At 33.6% G+C, this 23,163-nt stretch overlaps 1 long non-coding RNA gene across 1 annotated transcript in view; it reads left to right on the forward strand.

Annotated features, from left to right (window-relative positions):
- LOC125965053 (uncharacterized) overlaps positions 1-23,163 on the forward strand; it is a 385,467-nt gene that overhangs the window by 233,283 nt on the left and 129,021 nt on the right. The window contains exon 3 of the long non-coding RNA XR_007478531.1: positions 20,444-20,502. This is a non-coding gene — a long non-coding RNA (uncharacterized LOC125965053). The remainder of the gene's footprint in view (positions 1-20,443; positions 20,503-23,163) is intronic.

Below are 23,163 nucleotides of genomic sequence, written 5' to 3' on the forward strand. Positions count from 1 at the left end.
AGAAAATTATTCTTAATAAAGTTGAAGAGATAAACATCAATATTGATTCACTATCTTGATTTAACAGGGTTTTTTTCTCATTAATTGCTATTCACTTGGTCTTTAGGTAATCTTTCTTTATTATGTGTTCTCCTATTTATTTTCTTCTTATTTCTCAACCAATTATATCACGCATGTAACACCCCTTCCTCAAAACAAGTCTCTTAAACAGTTCATTCAGCTGAGAAAAAAATGGTACTCTAGAAGTACTCTGATGTTCAGTTAAGATAGATAAGGGTTTGATTTCTGCCTTAGTCAATTACTATCTATATACTGGCAAAATCACTAAACTTTCTTTTTCTTTTAATAGATCTTTATTGGAGTATAATTGCTTCACAATACTTGTTAGTTTCTATTGTAAACAAAGTGAATCAGCCAAATGCATACATATATCCACATATCCCCTCCCTCTTGAGCCTCCCTCCCACCCTCCCTATCCCAACTCTCTGGTTTCCTCATCTTGAAAGTGAGGATAATAACATTACCTACCTCATAGGGTTGCTCTAAGAATTATAAAATATAATGTCAGAAAGAACCTATCTGTGTTTGTAAATAGCAAGCATTAAATAAATAATTGCTATTGTAATTACTATATAATGTTTGTATCATTGTCATACTTCAGTACATGATGTTTCAAAGATCATTTTTTTAAACCAACTATGGCCTTAGGCTAAAACAAAGTACTGCCTTTGTTCCTGGTGCTCATGTGCAAATAGGGCACATTGTTTTCTTTCACAACACGTAAATAATTGACATTAGTAGCTCTAGAAATAAATGTTTGGATACCAATAAAAGATGGCTGTTCCACATGTGAAATGTAATTTATAGTTTTACCTATTCAGATTTTTGTAGTATTTATTTCTGATTGCCTCCCAATACATTATGTTCAGAACATATTTTGTAAAGATTTATAAATCTTTTGGACTATTGAATACCTCTCCTTTTCCAGTGGAAAATGTTAGGACACTAATGTGTCCTAAATGTTAGGACAATCTATGTCCCTCAAAATATTTTGTAACTGATTGCTCAATTTGTAGAAAACAGATTTTCACTATTTTTGCACCAAATCATTACACCTTTGTTATTAGATACTTTGTTTAAGTATCTATCAACACTTAATAGTAATGATTAAGGAAAATTCATAGTATTATATTCTGCTTTGTATTTTGTCTTAAAACAATATAACTCCACAGACTTTGTTAGCAGGCAGAAGAGCAAACCATCTTTAAAACATTCAAATAGGTCTAAAGTGTTAGGAAGAGCTACAAAATAATCTATCTTTCATTTTTTGTGAGATAGGAAATAAGTGTAAATTACATATATTAAATATATAAGCTCTATATTAAATATATTTACATAAAAATACATATATGAGAACCTCTGCATATATAGAAATTCTTCTTTGTGTAGCATAGAACTTTTAGCTTTTCTGGATTCATAATAATAAAGATGAGCAAAAATGTTGTGCAAAGGCATAATAGCCTTCTATAAAATTCAGTAGGAAGAAGCTTAATGAGAAAAATAATTTACAAATTTTGACCTGGGTATAAATAGCTATTCAAAAAGATAATTTAAAAATAGCCTTTTTTTCCCCTATATATCAACAATGAACATGTGGAATTTGAGATTAAATATACAATATCATTTATTGTAGCACCCCCCAAAATGAAATACTTCAATATAAATCTAACAAAATATGTAAGAGATCTATATTAAAAAATATAAAACTCTGATAAATGAAATTTTAACATTAAATAAATGGAGAGATATTCCATGTTCATACATGGGAAGTCTCAATATTGTCAAGAAGTCAGCTCTTCCCAACTTGATCTATAGATTCAATGCAATACCAATCAAAATCCCAGCAAGTTATTTTATGGATATTGACAAACTGTTTCTAAAGTTTAAATGGAGAGGCAAAAGACACAGAACAGCCAACACAGCATTGGAGGAGAATAACAAAGTTGGAGGACTGACACTACCCGAACTTCAACACTTACTTTAAAGCTACAGTAATCAAGACAGTGACGTTTTGGTGAAAGAATAGATAAAAAGATCAAACAATAACTAGCACAGAAATAGACCCCCATAAATATAGTCAACTTATATTTTATAAAGGAGCAGAGGCAATACATTGGAGTAAAGACAGTCATGTCAACGAATGGTGCTGGAACAACTGGACATCCACATGCGAAAAATAAGTCTAGACACAGACTTACAACTTTCACAAAAATTAACTCAAATAGCTAATAGACTGAAATATGAAACATAAAACTTTAAAACTCCTAGAAGATAACATAGGAAAATACATAGATGACCTTGAATATGGTGATGCCCTTTTAGATAAAATACCAAAGACATAATTTATGAAAGAAATCAATTGTTAATGTGGACTTCATTAAAATTAAAAACTTCTCTTCTGTGAAAGACAATACCAAGAGAATTAGAAAACAAGCCATAGACTGGGAGAAAATATTTGCAAAAGACACCTCTGATATTATCTAAAATATACAATGAACTCTTAAAACTCAACAATAAGAAAAAAAAATCCCAATTAAAAACTGGGCCAAAGACCTAAAGAGACATCTCACCAAAGAATATATACAGATGACAAATAAGCATATGAAAAGATGCTCCCTATCATATATAAACAGGGAAATGTAAGTTAAAGCAACAATGAGATATCACTACATAACTATTAGAATGGCCCAAATCCAGAATCCTGAAATACCAAATGCTGATGAGAATGTGAAGCAACAGGTACTGTCATTCATTGCTGGTGGGACTGCAAAATGATACAACCATTTTGGAAGATAGTTTGGCAGTTTCTTAAAAAATTAACACACTTTTATCATAGCATCCAGCAATCATACCCCTTGGTATTTACTCAAAAGAGTTGAAAACTTACGTCCACACAAAAACCTGCACACAGATGTTTATAGAGGCTTTATTCACAATTGCCCAAACTTGGAAGCAACCAAGATGGCTTTTAGTAGGTGAATGAATAAGTGTGGTACACCCAGACAGTGGAATGTTATTTAGCACTAAAGAGAAATGAACTATTAAGCTGTGAAAAGACGTGGAGGAAACTTAAACGAATATACCTACATGAAAAAGCCAGTCAGAAATCATACTATATTATTTCAAGTATATGACATTAAGGAAAAGGCAAAACTATGAAGACAATAAAAAGATCAGTGGTTTCTAGGAGTGAGAGTCAGGGGAGAGATGAATAGGCAGAGCACGGAGATTTTTTAAGATGGTAAAAATACTCCGTATGGTATTATAATGATGAATGTATGTCACTATACTTTTATCTAAACCCACAGAATGTACAACACCAAGAGTGAAATACTAGGTAAACTGTGGACTTTGGGTGATTATGATGTGTCAGTGTAGGTTCATCTTAGTTAAAAAAAAAAAAAAAGTACCATTCTGGTGAGTGATGTTTATACTGAGGGAGGCTATGCAAATTTTGGAGCAGGGAGTGTATTGGAAATATCTGTACCTTCCTCTCAATTTTGTTGTAAACCTAGAACTGCTCTAAATAAATAAAATCTTTTAAAAATATAGCCTTCTAAACTGCCATGAATTCCAATTATGACAGGAAATTAGTACCTTCTGGTGGCCAAGCTTCATTGTAAAGCTATGCCTGGTTCTAAGCCCTTGTAGATATTTTCCATGATTCAGTCACTACTTGCAGACTCAGACCCATTCTAGCCTATGCACAATTTTTGTTCTGAGTTAGGATGATTTCAAGTAAATATTTCTGTAGCTTGCTATTAAGTCCATAATACTAATGGGTATTTTTCATTATTTAATGATCAGGTGATCCTGGGACCACATTGCTGCCTTTTGCTTCAGTTTAAGCAATCAAACCACTTTCTTATTTCCTATTTTCTTACCCTAATTGATGCATTATTGCTCTATTTATGCAAACCTGCCATTTTTAAAATTAGACATTGCCTGAAGTTCAACCAAGCTTCTTACCCCAACAAGACATATATCACTATAGTTCTCTCATGCTTAGAACCATCTGTTCTATCGACAGATCTATGACCATACCTGGTTCAAGAGTTCCATTACACTACATCTGTTTGCTGTGATTCCCTACTTTTCAGAATAAGGGAAGCTTTCCTCTAGCTTTCTATGACATCATGATCTTTTCATCTAGCTCTTCCTTAATTTTCCTATTCTCTGCCCAGCAAATTTCTGGTTGTAAACTTGTTGATGTGAAGAAAAGAAAGGAAAAGCTGTATCTTTTTTTTTCGGGCTAAGAGGTTGTGTGTGTATGGTCTTTTCTCCCCCACGTAAATCAGAAGTGACAATTTTTACAGCTGTTGGTAAGTGAACACAGATGAGATAAAGCAAGGCTTAACTCTTGACTCTTTATAGTCTTTCGTACGTACTGGGTTGGCCAATAAGTTCTTTCGGATTTTTCTGTAAGATGGTACAGAAAACCTGAATGAACTTTTTGGCCAAACCAATACTATGAATATATGTTCTCATTTGCCTGGGACAGATCTGGTTAAATCCAGCTATCCTTATATAATTATTAATAGTCCCTTTCTTCACTCTCAAAAGTGTGCCAACTCGAGAGAGAAATTATATGGTCACCTTAGCCGGAAGTGTAAACTTCAGTAAATAAAAAGATAATTGCTTAGACTATGACTAGAAAGAAAGTAGACTGAAGGTAAACATCATAAAATAAGAAGTGTGACTGAAAATGATCATAGAGAAAATGCTTAATATGTATTTATGACCCATTTACTTTCATTGAAATTAAAAAAGACAAGTTAAAGAAATAAGGTTCAATGAGGGTAGTAAAATTAAAGAGTATAGTTATTAAAAAAAATACAGACTAGGAGAAGAAGGATGAAGAAGGAGTATGAGCCTCAATATTTAGAGAATAGGGATACAATTAATCAGAAAACTGAAGTAAAAATTTATAGGAGATTATTAAGGGAAGAGAACAAATTGGCTTTTAGAAGCTTGTAGAAGTTATTCCAAATGTAGTGAAAAGGGCACAAAGGTGAAAACCAGTGAAGACATTAAAAAATTTGGAGAAATCTTATTAGCAAGAGAAATTTTAGTGGAAAGAAGAATACATTTAAGGTAAATATATATATATATATATATATATATATAAGGTTATATTAAATCTGAAATTTTACTTTTTATCATATATTAAGGCTATAATGCTTCTTTTCAATTTAAATATTTCCTCGATACAAAGTATTTAGATTTCATTTTCAATAGTGATGTTCATGTACAAATATTTTCATTTTTATAGGTACTTACAAGAAATATGAAGAAGATATGTGATATTAGCTTAAAGACTTTCATTTATGGTCAGTTGCTCCAGAAAAGAAGTAACTCCTCTGCAAAACCCACTCTTTAATGATCAGGTCAGGGACTTCCAGAAAAAAACTTATTTAGTAGAAAAACATATAGTGGTAGAGTTGTTACTTTTGAGGAAAAAAGGAAATAAAAAATATTAATATCCTTATTAATTTTGATTTTGACTATATTAAAATTTTGATTTTGACTATAAATGTTTTGATTTTGACTAGATTAAAATTTCACTTTAGTAGCCTTAACAGAAAATAAAATTAGAAGGGATAAAGTAATTATAAAACAAAAAACAAGAAAGAGGAAAACTCTAACATAATTTTATTTGCCTTTATAGGAAATTTGTTTTAAAATATATATTATATATGTATATATATATATACCCACACATATATATATCTTATATGCCAAAATATGAAACAGTTTATTCTGGGGAAATCACTATAATTGACCTGGTGTCATTTGTCCTACAGTATCAAATTTATCACTTCATTATCTAGAAGGACCTCTTCTAAGAAAGGAACTGTAAATTATGGCTTTATTGAACTTGGGTACAGAAGTACCTCCCATGGTGTTTTACAGTAATTACTGAATCCATAAAGATACAGTATTTAGAGACAAACAGAGCTTGTAGTATTTATTTTCTGAGGAAACTTATGGAAAATCAGTCAAATTGATTAGTTTGTAATGATGCAGAATGCTAATGCTAAATGGGTGCATGAAAAATAATTTAATAAAAAAGAATGAGTCATGACTATGTATAATCATAATGGCACATGGAAAGTTTACAATTAAAATGATTATAAAGAGTAGGCTAATGCTGGAATCAATGAAGGAATATGCTTCATAAAGGCAGTGTTCTATAATGGATACTTTTTACCAGGTATGCCAGCACACCTTTGAAAAGTACTGCCCATCATTCCCTATACTTAATGCTGAAGCATAACTGGTATTACCAGAGTAACAATCCTCAAAGAAAATTTATATAGGTGGCCACAGGAATAGGAATGAAATCTATTTAAAAAGGATTAAAACTCAATGCATAAAATAAATATTAACATTAAGTAGAAAGCATCTGACTAATGTTTTCTCATGAATTTATGAGTCATTGGCTCAATGCCTTATGAAAAGAACCAGTTAATTAATTCAGAACCTGTCAAGAAGGGAGTCACTTTTTCCTCCTCTTTGGCCATGAACTCTATAATATCTGCTTTACAACAGATTCCACAATATTTATAATAACAGTCATGTATTTTTAATCAATTTTATACATTTATAATAATTTCTGAAAGGTTCCTTGATACTTTATAGATTAGACAAAATAAAGTTTGAGAATGACTGAAACTACATATTGAAAGTAAGAATTATAGATATGATATTATAGATATAGTTGTATACAGTGACCTATAAAATAAATGCATGAATTATCATGGCAATCTCCCTTCTTTTTCAGTAAGGAATGATAGATACTCTTACTGCAGGAAATCTTTGCTGACACCGGATTATTTTTTATTTTTTTTTAAGTTATACATTAATATTTATTTATTTGGCTGCACCGTGTCTTAGTTGCAGCACGTGGGATCTTTGTTGCCGTGTGCAGGTTCTTCATTGCAGCATGCGGGATCTTTTAGTTGTGGCATGCGGGATCTTTAGTTGCTGCATGTGAACTCTTAGTTGCGGCGTGTGGGATCTAGTTCCCTGACCAGGGATCAAACCTGAGCCCCCTGCATTGGGAGCATGGAGTCTTAGCCATTGGACCACCAGGGAAGTCCCTGGATTCTTTTCAATGAGTAACCCAATGCTTCTTTCATGCAAACTGGGTTGCCACTTTCTTGTTTTAGAGAAGTTATTATTAAACATGAAGGGCCTTAGTTTGATAACTGTCAGAATTGTTTCATAATCTCTAGTTTTCTCTTTTTTTTTTAATGCAAGTGCTCTGTATATGTGGCTTCTTCTGCATGATGACTACATATTTGTTTACTTAGTTTCTAAAAGCATTCTGTTTGTGGGTCTAAAGGCAGGTCTGGGTAGCATTGAGAGATGAGAAAAGAAAGAACAGCCTCATGATGACCCCTTGTTTCCTTTCATCTCCTCTAACCCTGTCCCGTCCCATTCATGGCATACACCATCACTTATGCAGGAGAAAGGAAGTGTTAATTTTAAATTCAAATTTATTGTTAAATTCTGGCATACCTGAGGGCCCCAGTTTACCTTGGTGAAAACAAGTCTAGGTGGGTGTAAGATAAGAGGCATTATATGCTAAGACATTTATTCTTTTGAGATGTTGAAAGAGAGAAGTAAAAATAAGTAGGTTTTCCATCTGAAAACCTCCTTTCCAATTTATAATCTTAAATTACAACAGCGACTACATCAGTGAATCCTGATGTATCCTGTTGCCTTTCTATTTACTCAAGCAAAGAGTAATACTCAGACCTTATCCTGTTATCACTTTAAGCCCCATAATAAGTGTGAGTTATATAATGTTGAAAGTTTAAAAAAGACATGGTTAAAACTATAACATACACAGGTCAAATGTATGTATTTATGAATCATCACAAAATTTTCAAAAGAGGGAAGAAAGCTGAACGACAGTGCTTACCACTGAGGAGAAAAATATTGCTGCATCAGTTAGAAACTATGCTGACTGCTGAAGAAATATTTTCTAGAACATGTCATATGTCTCAAATAACAGTTTATTTTTCCCCAAAAACCAAAATTTCTATATTTATAAACAGAATGACATGGTGTCTACATTTTACATATAATAATAGGGAAGTCTGCCCAGAATATGGTAAGTATTTTTGTTTGGTATGGTTTTACTTTTACTTAGTGAACTTCCTTTAACTAAATTTGTATGTCTTTATCTCATCAAGATCAGAAATCTCTATGAATGTGATAGAACTATAGCTTTTTGCTTATGTATGTATTATAAATTGTCTTCTAAACTTTGGATCAAAGTGGTTAATAAAAAACTAAAAAAATTAAAAGGTTGAAATAAAAATCATAAAAGTATTAAAGATAATGATAATTCATTGAGAAGAAAGAGGTAAGCACATAAAATATAATTATTGAAATGAATCTACAGAATTAGTTTTTCAAATTGCAGGCTTTTTTTTTTTACATGATCATTGTCAAAATACTAGAAAATGTTAACAACCAATAGTAAAAGGTAAATTAAATGGTAACTCATTCTCACTAACGTGAGTTAGTCACATTATAGATGTCCTTCATATCAACTGCAAGTCTTTGTCCTGTTTACTTATGTGCTATTTACTTATATTTGTATAGGTCTCTCTGCCTAAAAGGTTTGATAAAGCAGAGACCTTACCTCTCCTATAATTTGCTCTACTCCCAACACGCAGAAAAGTATTTGTCATGGGAAAGGCACTCAGTACTTAAGTACTGAATAAATGTATAATATTTAATCCTTGTCTCAAACTTAGTATATCCAAAAAGAATTTGTAATTTTCCCTTCAGTCTGCTCCCAAATCACTCTTACTATTCCTGAAGACAAAAATCTAGGTTTGATTCTTACGTATTTCTTTCCCACTCACTTCTAATCTTTCTGCCTATTTTGTGGATTGCATCTTTAAACTCTATCTAGAATCTAACCATTTCTTACTGTCTTTACAGCTACCACTCTGTCTCTTGCCTGGACTGTAATAATTTCTAAAATGGCTTTCATTCCCCACTGTTACTCCCTCCACAATCCATTGTTCAAACAACAGCTATACAAATGTGTATAAACCCTCCAATGGCTGACCATCTCATTTAGAATATAAACCCCAGCTGGTTCTGGCTCCTTCTTCCCCACTTATCTTACCCAACCCTCCTCCCCACAAACAAACTGGGTTCAGCCATTATTGCCACATGCTGTCTCCACAAACACACGAACTGTAACTTTATCAAGTCCTCAATGTTTCCATTCTGCCTGGGATGCTGTGTCCTCAGACATCCCCATAACTAGAAATCTCACTTGGCTCAGGCCTCTGCAGTAGTGCCACCTTATCAGAGAGGCCTTCTCAACTACCTCACCTAAAACAACTCTCCCCAGGCTGCTTCAGCATGCTGTTTCCTCACCCTGTTTTATTGTTCTTCTGACAGTTATGGCCAACAGACATTTACATATTTATTTGATTATCCTTTTATTTTTGATCCCTACCTTCTGCCTGAGGCTTTATTCGTTGCAAAACCTATAGATCACAGAACAGCACCTCTTACATAATAAGCATTCAAATAAATATTTGTTGAATGAAGAAATAAATGGCTGAATGAATTATGAGAAGGGCTTCTCAAAGAGACCTTCTGTTATTTCTGAGAACCCTCCAGGTGTTGTCGCAAGGAAAAAAAATTCTATATATTCTGCTTGGCTAACTACTGTTACTGAACATTAGATTGCTTTTCTATTGGACAGAACTTATTCTACTTCTGGGTACAGTTGGCTGCTACTACCACACTAATGTCAGAGAGGGGATGCCCCATTGCTACTTCAGTCACTCTTACCTCTTCTTTTAAGCCTGACAACAAAAACAGAGACGAGACTATGACATTTAACATTAGTTTATGGAAGATTGGATGATAATGAGCAAGATACCTGGTACAGAGAATACTACTAACTTAGACTGTATCAGAACGAGAATTAATCAAATATTGTTTTTATTACTAGTTATACACTTTTTAATATTATTGCTGAGGTTACTTACAATATTTACTATTTATCAGAGTCTATAAATAAATATTTTTACCACTTCCTGATCAATCCTAGGATCTTACAATAGTTTAGGTCCACTTACCACCCTATTGGCTTCTATGCTTTGTGTGGGTATGAGTGTGAGAAGTAGAATTGATCCTTGAACAATATGGGTTTGAACTGCATGGGATAAACAGTTATCTATGGATTTTTTCCCAGTATAAATACTGCAAGATCTGTGGTTGGTGCAACCTGGGTTGTGGAACCATGATTGTGAAGAAGCTGAATATGTGGAAGGCCAACTATAAATTATATGCAGATTTTCAACGCCAAGAAGAGTCCCTAACCCCTGTGTTGTTCAAGGGTTCACCGTATTTTAATTCTACATATGTTTGATAGCCACAAGAAGTTATTTTTAATGCTTTAAATAGACATATTCATTTACATTTACCCTAATACCCTTTTAGTTATTATTTTCTTTCTTGCAACCAAGGTTATTTTCCTATATTCTGAAAAAATTCATTTCATATTGTTTTTACAACTGGTTTATTGGTAGTATATTTTCTCTTTCTTTTTCTGAAAACCTCTTTATTCTGCTTCTTTTTGGTAAAAAACATTCTCCCTGGGGCTAAGATTATTAGTGGGTTATTCATTTTCTTTCAGCAATTCAAGATGGCCTTTTGGTTTCCCTAATTTTTATAAAAAGTCAGCTTTTGTTCTTATTTTCCTCTTTTGAAAGTAATTTGCCTTTTAACTCTGGCTATTTTTATTTATTTTATTTTTTTATTTTGGGAACATTTGTTTTTATTTTTCCAGTGAATGCTTAGGTACAGAATGACTGAGTTATATGATCAAGTGTATGTTTACTTTTATAAGAAATTTCTAAACAGTTCTCCAAAGTGAAGTGGTTTTTTACATTTCCTCCAACACTGTATGCAAATTCCAGTTACTCTTTACCAACACTAGGTATTGTCAGTCTTTTTAAACTTTAGCTATTGTATTGGGTATATAGTTGTATCTTCTTGTGGCTTTAAATTGCATTTCCTTGATGATTAGTGTTGTTGAACATCTTCTCATGCACTTACTTGCCATTCATTTGTTTTCTTTAGTGAAGCGTCTGTTAAAATTTTGGCCATATTTTATTTGGGTTGTTTGTCTTATTGCTGAATTTTAAGACTTATTTATATGTTCTGAATAACAGTCATTTGTCAAAAACATATCTTACATCTGTTTTCTCCCAATCTATGGCTTGCATTTTCATTTTTTTTTAAACATCTTTATTGGAGTATAATTGCTTTACAATGGTGTGTTAGTTTCTGCTGTATAACAACGTGAATCATATATACATATACATATATCCCCAAATCTCCTCCCTCTTGCGTCTCCCTGGCACCCTCCCTATCCCACCTCTCTAGGTGCTCACAAAGCACTGAGATGATCTCCCTGTGCTATGTAGCTGCTTCCCACTAGCTATCTGTTTTATACTTGGTAGTGTATATATGTCCATGCCACTCTCTCACTTCATCCCAGTCCCAGGTTACCCTTCCCCCTCCCCGTGTCCTCAAGTCCATTCTCTACATCTGTGTCTTTATTCCTGTCCTGACCCTAGGTTCTTCAGAACCCTCTTTTTTTTTTTTTTAAGATTCCATATATATATGTGTTAGCATACGGTATTTGTTTTACTCCTTCTGACTTACTTCACTGTGTATGACAGAGTCTAAGTCCATCCAACTCACTACAAATAACTCAATTACATTTCATTTTATGGCTGAGTAATATTCCATTGTATATATGTGCCACATCTTCTTTATCCATTCATCTGTCACTGGACACTTAGGTTGCTTCCATGTCCTGGCTATTATAAATAGAGCTGCAGTGAACACTGTGGTACGTGACTCTTTTTGAATTATGGTTTTCTTAGGGTATATGCCCAGTAGTGGGATTGCTGGGTCGTATGGTAGTTCTATTTTTAGTTTTTAAGGAACCTCCATACTGTTCACCATAGTGGCTGTATTAACTTACATTCCCAGCAACAGTGCAAGAGGGTTCCCTTTTCTCCACACCCTCTAAAGCATTTATTTTTTGTAGATTTTTGATGATGGCCATTCTGACTGGTGTAAGGTGATACCTCATTATGGTTTTGATTTACATTTCTCTAATGATTAGTGACGCTGAGCATCCTTTCATGTGTTTGTTGGCAATCTGTATATATTCTTTGGAGAAATGTCTATTTAGGTCTTCTGCCCATTTTTGGATTGGGTTGTTTGTTTTTTTAATATGGAGGTGCATGAGCTGCTTATATATTTTGGAGATTAATCCTTTGTCCCTTGATTCATTTGCAAATATTTTCTCCCATTCTGAGGGTAGTCTTTTCATCTTGTTTATGGTTTCCTTTGCTGTGCAAAAGCTTTGGAGTTTCATTAGGTCCCATTTGTTTGTTTTTGTTTTTATTTCCATTTCTCTAGGAGGTGGGTCAAAAAGGATCTTGCTGTGATTTATGTCATAGAGTTCTGCCTATGTTTTCCTCTAAGAGTTTTATAGTGTGTAGCCTTACATTTAGGTCTTTAATCCATTTTGAGTTTATTTTTGTGTAGGGTGTTAGGGAGTGTTCTAATTTCATTCTTTTACATGTAGCTGTCCTGTTTTCCCAGCACCACTTATTGAAGAGGCTGTCTTTTCTCCATTGTATATTCTTGCCTCCTTTTTCAAAAATAAGGTGACCATATGTGCATGGGTTTATCTCTGGGCTTTCTGTCCTATTCCATTGATCTATATTTCTGTTGTTGTGCAAGTACCATACTGTCTTGATTACTGTAGCTTTGTAGTATAGTCTGAAGTCAGGGAGCCTGATTCCTCCAGCTCTGTTTTTCTTTCTCAAGATTGCTTTGTCTATTCGGGGTCTTTTGTGTTTCCATACAAATTGTGAAATTTTTTGTTCTAGTTCTGTGAAAAATGCCATTGATTAACTCTGGTTATTTTTAATATTTTCTTTTTGTCTTTAGTTTTTAGCAGTTTCACTGTGTGATACTTCAAATGCTTATTTCTTTGAATTTACACTGCTTGAAATATGTAATGTTTCTTAACTATTTTGAAAAATCTAATCTACTGTTTCAACAAAATTGCTGCATCCTTCTTTCATTTTCAGTCTGTGGCTCTAAATTTACATGTATGTTAGAGCATTTCACCTTATTTCATATGTCACTTGTGCCCTTTTTATGTTTTCCATCTTTTTATATCTTCTTTCTGTACTTCAAGCTGGTAATTTTTTTAGTCCTCTTCCAGTTCCCTAATTCTGTCTTTTCCTGTGTCTATTCTGTTTATATTGTATTTTATTGTTATCTCATACTTTTCAGTTGGAGAAAATCTATTTGATTCACTTCTATACATTCCAGTTATATAATTAAATTTTCGATCTTTCTGTTTTCTTGAACATATCATCCATGGTCATTTTCAACCATTGGAATCTGATAACTCCAGTATGTGCATCTCCTATGATTTTATTTCTTTTTTTTACTTATTCCTCGTATTTTGGCCACTTAATCCTGTTTTCCATGAGTAGTGAAATATGTTTTTGAATTTCAAACATTCTGTATGAGAAACTAAGACTCTAAATATGGTATATCCCTTCACAAAGAATTTAATTTTCTCATAAAGCTAGAATACTGGCAGGTCATCTTTGTACAATCAAGGCTGGATTTCAGACTTTGTGAGGGGTATTCTTTCTCTGGTTTGCACTTACTCCTGAGGCATATCCCTGAAGGGGTCTCAACTGAAAGACTGGGCTGCTTCATAGGACTCTCTACTTATTCACGCTCTGAACTTCAATCTCTAGCTCTTATGCATTTGTAGACTATAGGACTTTCTGCTCAGACCTTTAGCACATTGCCAGCTCCATTCTTAGTTTTTCTCAGTTCACAGAATGCTTGAGAAGGGAAGTCACCTTAACAAATGATTGCAGGTAGAATACTGGGTTGAGCTCCTGCGATCTCTTTCTGTAGAGTATGTTGGTTATTCCAGACACATCTGTGTGCTCTAAACTCTGTCTCTTCAGCCCAGCAAACCCTAAGCACTCTTTTTGATTGGCCTCAGTCCCCAGCATAGTGTATTGGAATACATCCTGAGGGGATATAAGAAGTAAATGTTCACTTTAATATGTTTCCCTTCTATCCAGGATTTTAGCCTATCCATTTCTGGCTATATTGTTTTACCCAGACACTTTCAAACCACTTTTTTTTTTTTGGTTGGTTGGTTAGTTTTGTATTTTGTTGAGACTTTATTGTTGTTCACTCCAGGATGGTTGGTCTGATACAAGCTAGTCTTTTATTGCCAGAGACAATTTGGCTTTAAATAGCACTTTATATAGGTCATCAAGTCTCCAGTCCACATTTTTCTAGAGAAATAACTAGTTGTGGTATTATATAGCTCTACTAAAACAGACCTTTGGACATTTATTCTGAACATTTCCCTTCTTTTAAACTTTGACTCATCTTTTTTCCCATTTAACACATATTGATAAATTTTAATTTTTGTGTTGTTAAAGAATATAGTACAGTGGTTTTGTCAGGTATATAAGGTAGATGGATTTTATGGGAAATAAATACTATATACAATTTAAAATTAATAGTTTTCTTATCTTACATTTATCAAGGCTATACAGTTCTGAGGGCCTACTCTTCTCAGGAAGGAGCCCCCTGCTACATATATATTTATCCATTTGTATTTATAATCTATATTTTTCTCCTCTTTTCATCGACACAGTTTCTTCATAGAATTTAATGGAGGAGCTCCCAAACTTATAAAGTCACTGTCACTCTATTTTTTTCCTAACTTAAGGCCATCTCTTATTTTGGAACTAAGGTCAGGCTTGGGAATGTAATACTAATCTTTAGTATGACTTTCTCTCCGCTTGACTACAAAGCTGCTGGGGAGGAAAAAAGCAAAGCAACAAAGCAGGTCAATGGCCCTAGATATGAAAGGAAAATCCTCTTTTCAGGCTCCCTAGAAAATCAGACACCATGTCAGGATTAACTTGATACCTGATAAAGGAGAAAGTTGTTGAAGCAAGCTTTCTACGTAATATGTTTTTCTCATCTTCTGATTTTACTTTTTCCCCTAAAATAAAAGAATAGATTTTCAGCTAAACAACGTTTCTTGACTTACTGAGAAAATATCAAAGTAAATAAATATCAGTTAAGAATGATGAAGGAAGTACTGATAATGATTGATATTGGCTTTAGAATTATATTGCTTAAAATTAAATCCTCAATTTACAACCTACTGACTTTAGTAAATTTATTCAACCTTTCCTTCTAAACCTCAAAACACTTCTTTCTAAAGTAGGCATAGAATAACATCCATGCATAATGTTTTATAGTGTTTAAATAAGTGAAGTCCCGAGCAAAAACCTGGCACATAATAAGCTCTCAATAAATGTTCGATATCATGTTCATTATCGCCTCAGTGTCCGGTACTAGTATTACTAGTGATATAAGTGGTATAATATAAATTACCAGTTTTCAAAAAATTAAATATGTTTCAAACTCCTTTTACATTCTATTTCCCAATTAAGAGTGTTATGTTCAATTTAATTTACATCTTCCTATAATCCATTTTTTTTTGAAAATCAAGTCAATAGAAGTAACTTTTGATTTTGATTAAGGAAGCAGTCTATTAAAACTTTGTTTTCTCTTTGCTGATGCATTGATCATAATTATCTTGTCAGATGTCACAAGGCTGTGACAAGGTGGTAATATAGCTTTGCAAGTTTAAAATAAATGCAGTTTTTTATTATTAAGCCTGTGAAATCTAGAAATTTTAGTCAAGTAAGAAAAACACTTTAAAGAATAGTTGAAGTAAATAAAATCTAGTGTCACAGCATCTTGCTTTCAAAGTCATAGTGTTATTTAGGTAGGTATTAATAATGCCTTCCCACACCCAGTACAAGGCACAGCATACAGTATTCACTAAATACTTAATTGTAAAATCTAAATTAAACCAGTTTTCAGGCAATTGAAGCTTGGACATGGATGACAATAAAAGAGATATAAATGAGAGATTTCAGAATGATGTATACATTCAAATATGTATACATTTAAATTGGTTAAAAACTAGATGTCAATCACAGTGTGCTCAGTTAGAATTAACTGGAGCAGGAAAGACATATAGCCATGCAGGTAAGAAAGTTCAGGAGGTAGCAAGAGCAGCACCCATTTAAAAAATCAGATTATTCTTTGTCCTTTTTGTGGATATGGAAAGTCCCAGGTCCACAATTATTGAATTTATATGAGAAAATAGATGTTTGAAGATTAATGACAATTTTGATTGAGGCAAAAACAGAGAGACTAATATTACCTCACATATTGAAGCTTGCCTATTAAGTATTTACAATTGCATTTCAAATAGATCTAGAATCTTATCAATTATTATTCATATGTGTATAATTCTGAGGTTTCTGATTATTGCTCTCATGTTAATTTCTTGTGGTATAGAGATATTGGTAAATGAGATCACACACTAAAATTTGGTTCAAAATATGAAGTAAAGAAAAACAACATATTTGTAGAAAGTATAAATATTTGTCTTAATAAATTATGGCAGAAAAATGATCCAAACAGGTTACTTTTTTAACAGCTTTGACTCACAACTAAACTTCAATGGAAAATAACTCCACATAGTATATACTTTATGTTTCTCTTATGTAGCTAATTTTTTCTACGTTTCTTCCCCAAACTTTTTTTTTTTTTTTTACTAAACTGTGGTTATCAAAGTGCTTTTTTTCAGATAACTCTACATATAATTAAAAAGTTGTGGTGTGAAAAATAATATTTCAAAATGAATAATTGTACCTGATGTCACAAGCACTTCTTCTAATCCCTATGTGATCATAGAATCACTAGAAGTACTTTTATGAGATGCAGATGCCTGGGTCACACTCAAATTATCCAGAATTTAATTTGTCTTGGAATAAACATCAATTTTTTCTTTTAAAGCTTCTAGTTGATTCTGTTATGTCCCCTGGTTTGATACCTACTGATTTGGTTAATAGAACTCAAATAAATACAACAGTAAAAGAATAGAAAGTAAATTTAACATTGTGTTAAGCCAGAAAAGATTAAAATAAGTAAATTATTATTACAGAGTCAGAGACAAATAGAGTTAAGAAACCCTCAACTAGCAGGAAAAGGTCTATTAAGTCCAGCAGGGAGAATTACTCCAGGTTAAAGATCTCAGAAAATGCCTCTCTTTTTATTTATTTTTTCTTTTGATACATGATTTAGTAATGCCTTTGTGTATATGAATTATCTTTTTTTTCTGATGGCAAGAATAAGAATTATGGAGTTAGGCTACAAGGAAGAGTTCAGTTAACTATGAGACAGAAACAGTATACAATATGTATATTTGAGAACTTCAAAATTGTAATCAATAAGTTTATATAGAGGAGATAGAGTATCAAGTGGAATCAGTTTTTATGGTTCTTCACAACTAATTAGTCAATGTAAAGAAAATTTAATAAAATGTAAAAAAATATAACTTTCTTCAGGTGATTAAAAACAGGTTGATACTAAATAAGCAGAATTAATTAAACTTTTGAATCTATTATGTTAGACATCCCTTTTCACTCTTAAATATATTTTAATCATGTTTACATAAGTAACTATCTTAATACAAAATTGAATAGAAAATCAGCTGTACAATATAATAAAAAGGCATTTTCTCTAAACTGTTAGAATGATATAAAGCTTTAGTATAAAACATTATTTGTTGCTTGATTTCCTATACATTATATTCTTGTGAATGAAACAAAATTAAGTAACTGAAATAAATAGTATCAAAAGGTTACAAATTTAAACTAAAATTTTAGAAAATTACTTCATATATTTATAATGGGTTTTGAATAAATTAGAGAACTTTGAAACATCTAATTAATTTTCATATTTATTCTTATAGCTTTCTCCTCAATTCATTAGACAATCATGGGAGGAGTAAAGAAGTCCTCTAGCAAATGTGAATCTTAAAAGAATCCAGTGTTTTGAAGCCTACTGCTTGTGTCATTGAATCATTTTATAGAATGTAAAAGACAAACAAGAGAACAATTTGAGATCAGTGACTTCCACAAGTAACAGATGTGTTTTGAAAATAATACATGTTTTTAAAAAGTACCTTCTTAAAACAGAGAAAGGCACATAGATAAATGCTGTAAAACTAGATATACTCTGCATAATAGATATATAATTGCATGGGGTTTCAAAAATGTCACCTTCAAAATCCTGTGATATAATTTTTATTTTTCTCATTTTAAATATTAGAAGTTAAGTAGTGTGCCCAAATTTATATACCTAATAAGTAGTGAAGCTGATGAATCTAAGTCTGACTCCTCTTTTAGAGGTATTTACATATTTATTTTTAATAGACTTCATCTTTTAGAGCAGTTTTAAGTTCACAGTAAAATTGAGTAGAAAAACCAGAGTTTCCATATGACCCACTGCTCCCATATGTGCATAGACACCCCATTACCACTAGAGTGATACATCTGTTACAATCAATGAACCTGCATTAACACATCATCACCACTCCACTTTACAATGGAATTCACTCTTGGTGTTGTACATTCCACAGGTTTACACAAACATATGTGATGTGTATCCACCATTATAGTATCATAATGAGTATTTTCAGGGCCTAAACATCTTCTGTGCTCTGCCTATTTTTCCCTCTCTACCCTCACTCCCCAACTCATGGCAACCACTGATCTTTTACTGTTTCTACAGTTTTGCTTTTTCCAGAATGTCATATAGTTGGAATCATACAATATGTAGCCTTTTCAGATTGGCATTTTCACTTAGTAATGTGCATTTAAGTTTCCTCCACTACTTTTCATGGCTTGATAGTTCATTTCTTTTTAGTGCTGAATAGTGTTCCATTGTCTGTATGTACCACAATTCATTTATTCATTCACTCACTGAATGACATCTCAGCTGTTTCCAAGTTTTGGCAACTATGAATACAACTACTATACACATGTGTGCAAGCTTTTGTGTGGATGTAAGTTTTCAGCTGCTTTGGGTAAATACCAAGGAGCGTGACCACTGGATGGTATTGTAATAGTATGTTTAGCTTTGTAAGAAACTGCCAAAATATCTTCCAAAGTAGCTGTATCATTTTGCAGTCCCACCAAAATAAATGAGAGTCCCCGTTGCCCCACACCCTAACCAGCATGTGGTATTGTCAGTGTTGTGGATTTTGTCCATTCAGGTGTGTAGTGGTATCTTATTGTTTTAATCTGATGACATATGATGTGGAGCATATTATCAAATGATTATTTGCCATCTGTATATATTCTTAGGTGAGGTGTCTGTTAAGGTCTTTGGCTCATTTCTTTAGGTTTTTTGTTTCCTTATTGTTGAATTTTAAGAGTTTTTCGTATATTTTGAATAGTAATCTTTTTTTTTTTTTTTTTTTTTTTTGCGGTACACGGGCCTCTCACTGTTGTGGCCTCTCCCATTGCGGAGCACAGGCTCCAGACGCGCAGGCTCAGCGGCCATGGCTCACGGGCCTAGCTGCTCCGTGGCATGTGGGATCTTCCCGGACCGGGGCACAAACCCATGTCCCCTGCATTGGCAGGCGGACTCTTAACCACTGCGCCACCAGGGAAGCCCTGAATAGTAGTCTTTTATCAGATGTCTTTTGCAAATACAGTTGACCCTTGAACAATGCAGGGATTGGAATGCCAACCCTCCATGCATTTGAATATCTGTGTATAACTTTACAGGTGGCCTTTTGTATCCACAGCTCTGCATCCACAGATTTAAACAACCATGGATCATGTATTACTGTAGCATGTATCTAAGTGAAAAAAAAAATCCAAGTATAAGTGGACCCATGTAGTTCAAACCCGTGTTGTTCAAGGGCTCACTGTATTTTCTCCCATGACTTACTTATAGATAACTCTAGAATTTATTTCTCCTTGCTTCAAATGCTTTGAAAAAAACAAGCAAACAACTCTGAAATAACATAATATCACCTGTTGATTTTGATTACCTTGCAATTTCCACTTACTGGGTCTCTGTGTTAGTTTCCCATTGCTGCTGTAGCAAATTACTTACAGACTTTGTGGCATAAAACAATACAAATTTACTCCTTTACATTTCTGGAGGTTGGAAGTCCAGAATGAGTCTCATAGGGCTTAAGTCAAGGTATCAATTTCTGGATGTGCTGGGAGATAATCTATTTACAAAACTTTTTGGGCTTCTGAATGTTACCTGAATTCCATAGCTTGTGGCTCCCTGTTATCAATACTTCAATCTCCTGCTTCTGTAGTCACATCTCTTACTACTCACTCATCTCCTGCCTCTCTCTTATAAGGAAACTTGTGATTACATTGAGTCCACCTGGATACATCAGGACACTCTCCCCGTCTCAAGGTCTGTACCTTAACTATATTTGCAAAATCTCTTTTGCCATATGAAATAACTTTCACAAGATTGGGATGTGAACATCTTTTGAGGGGGTTCATTTTATTGGTTTATTCATTCATTTTTTATTAATTCTTCTTGGAGTTTAGTTGCTTTACAATGTTCTATTAGTTTCTGCTGTGCAGCAAAGTGAATCAGTTATACTAGCGGTCCCCAACCTTTTGGCACCAGGGACTGGTTTCGTGGAAGATAATTTTTCCATGGACGGGAGCATGGCGGACTGTTCAGGTGGTAATGTGAGTGATGGGGAGTGGCAGATGAAGCTTCGCTCGCTCACCCCCCACTCACCTCCTGCTGCATGGCCCGGTTCCTAACAGGCCATGGACCAGTAGTGGTCCATGGCCAGCAGGTTGGGGACCCCTGAGTTATACGTATACCTGTATCCAATCTTTTTTAGATTTTCTCCTGACTTCGGTCACCACAGAGCATTGAGTAGAGTTCCCTGTGCTATACAGTAGTTTCTCATTAGTTTCTCATCTGTTTTACACATAGTAGTGTATATATGTCAATCCCAATCTCCCAATTCATCCCACCAACCCACCGCTTCCTGAGGAGGTTCATTTTAAAAGTCTCCTCTGTGGTAACAGAGACTCAGACTACATGATTAAATCTAGAGAATTGTAATAGCGGCAAACTTGGCCGGTTTTGTCATGGGACATGCTTTTCCTGCATGTTATACTAAGAGAGAGGTCATTCATCCTTAACCAAGAAGTAATGCCAGTGTCTGAAGCAAAAGTCACAGTTTTGGCCATGTAGTGTCAGAGATGTTAGACACAGAGGCGTGCCCTGACACAGGGAAAGACGTGACAGAGAACACATTAAGGGATGTATGGGTTTCTTAAGAGTCCTACTGAGTGAAGAACTGTGGCCAGTATTTTTTTTAATCTTGTAATAACAGATCTTAACATTTTCTTTTAACATTTTACTTCATTAGAATTTAATGTATTGTTACAAGTAGAGTATCAACAGGTTTTTTTTTACTCATTAAATTTTCTATGACCGCTTAATTATAGGAAAATTAAGTGTTTTGAAGAAATAATCAACAAATTATCATTTTATTTACCTGTCAAAACAATTAGTTCACTTCTTAGAAATTATTAATTATGCTAACTGAACCTTCTGAATACCTTCTGCTAGCTGCGTATGGGCTAATTTATTACAGCAGGAATCATTTAGAGTTGTCATGGAACTTATGTTAATTACTCACAACTTTGATGTTCTTTATGAAAAATAAATTGCTTTTGTCCATTCTATTGCTTTTTGACTTAACACATTATTTACAGAAGCTCATTATACAATAATTTTTCTAGTAATATAATTCAAATCCTAATGCATTTTTATTCCTCCAGCAACTTTTTAACTCTTAGCTCAAAGTAAATGGGTCTACCATAAAAACACACCTTTATTTAAGCAATCTTTCACATTGCCAACTATTTCTGATCAGTAAGTCAGTCACCTGTTTCATCTTGTGGTTAATAGCTTTATCACTCATATATTTTTATAAATACTGATGAGAATATGCCCCACATAGGTAAGTAGAATATAAGGAATATATTGGACTTGGTATATGAGAAGAAAATTTGTGTTTAAAATACAGAGCTTTAGTGTTTTATAAATAGCCACTGGGGTACAGGTAAGCTCAATATTCTGCCAAGTGTCCCTGGCAGAGAATTAGTCAATGTCAACTCATTTTGAAGTTTAGATGAAATCCCTTGTAGTATATGGATTTTCATACTAGAGGGTATTTGACCTTTTATATCTGAAAATATCCTTCAAATGTCTGGATTTCTAGCAAGTTGTCTAAAGGACTGAGCAGTACAAACTGGAAAAAATAATCCCTTAAATTAATTGCTTTTCCAGGGCATTCTGATTACTCTAGGGAAGTTTTCCGATAACGTTGTTACAAGGTCCTTTAATCTAGATTGGATCTCTCTAACTTTAATGTGCATACAGACCACCTAGGGACCATGTTAAAGAGCAGAGTCCAATTTAGTAGGTCTGGAGTGGGACCCGAGAGCCTATATTCCTAACAAGTTCTCAGATGATCCCAGTGTTGCTGGCCTGAGGGCATTTCTAGCCTGTAGTCAATGTGAGCATTGCATCTCAGACCCTAATGGGCTGGCTCATGGGTGCTGATGTTACATCTCTAAAATTTCTTCTGTAATTGGTCTATGGCAAGCCCTGGGCATTGAGATTTTTAAAATTAATTCAGGTGATATAATGGGTTGAGGAACAGTGCTGAAGAGCAAAGCAATGATTTAGAATATTTTACAAAAGTTTTGAGAAATTTTGATGCCTGAAATTATAAAGTTCATCTACTTCAGGGCTCTGGAGGCCTGGAACCTATATACCTTTAATGGTTGCCATGCAAACAAGAATACCTCTAAAGCCGAAGTACAGTCTTGAAATAAAAGCGCACTTTAGGCAAATAATACTTTTAATTGAGACAAATTGACCCTTAGGATCAAGTTATTAATGTTCATTTTCCCTTCTCTATCACTACCAGACATCAGTGGGTGGCTCAGTATAAGAGTAGCAAATGAATACTTTGTGTGGTAATAACCACTAAATCTGAATATTTCTTAAAACCATTTACACAACTTTACCTGT

This window comes from Orcinus orca, chromosome 7, assembly GCF_937001465.1.
Source record: "Orcinus orca chromosome 7, mOrcOrc1.1, whole genome shotgun sequence".
NCBI classification, from domain to species: Eukaryota; Metazoa; Chordata; class Mammalia; order Artiodactyla; family Delphinidae; genus Orcinus; species Orcinus orca.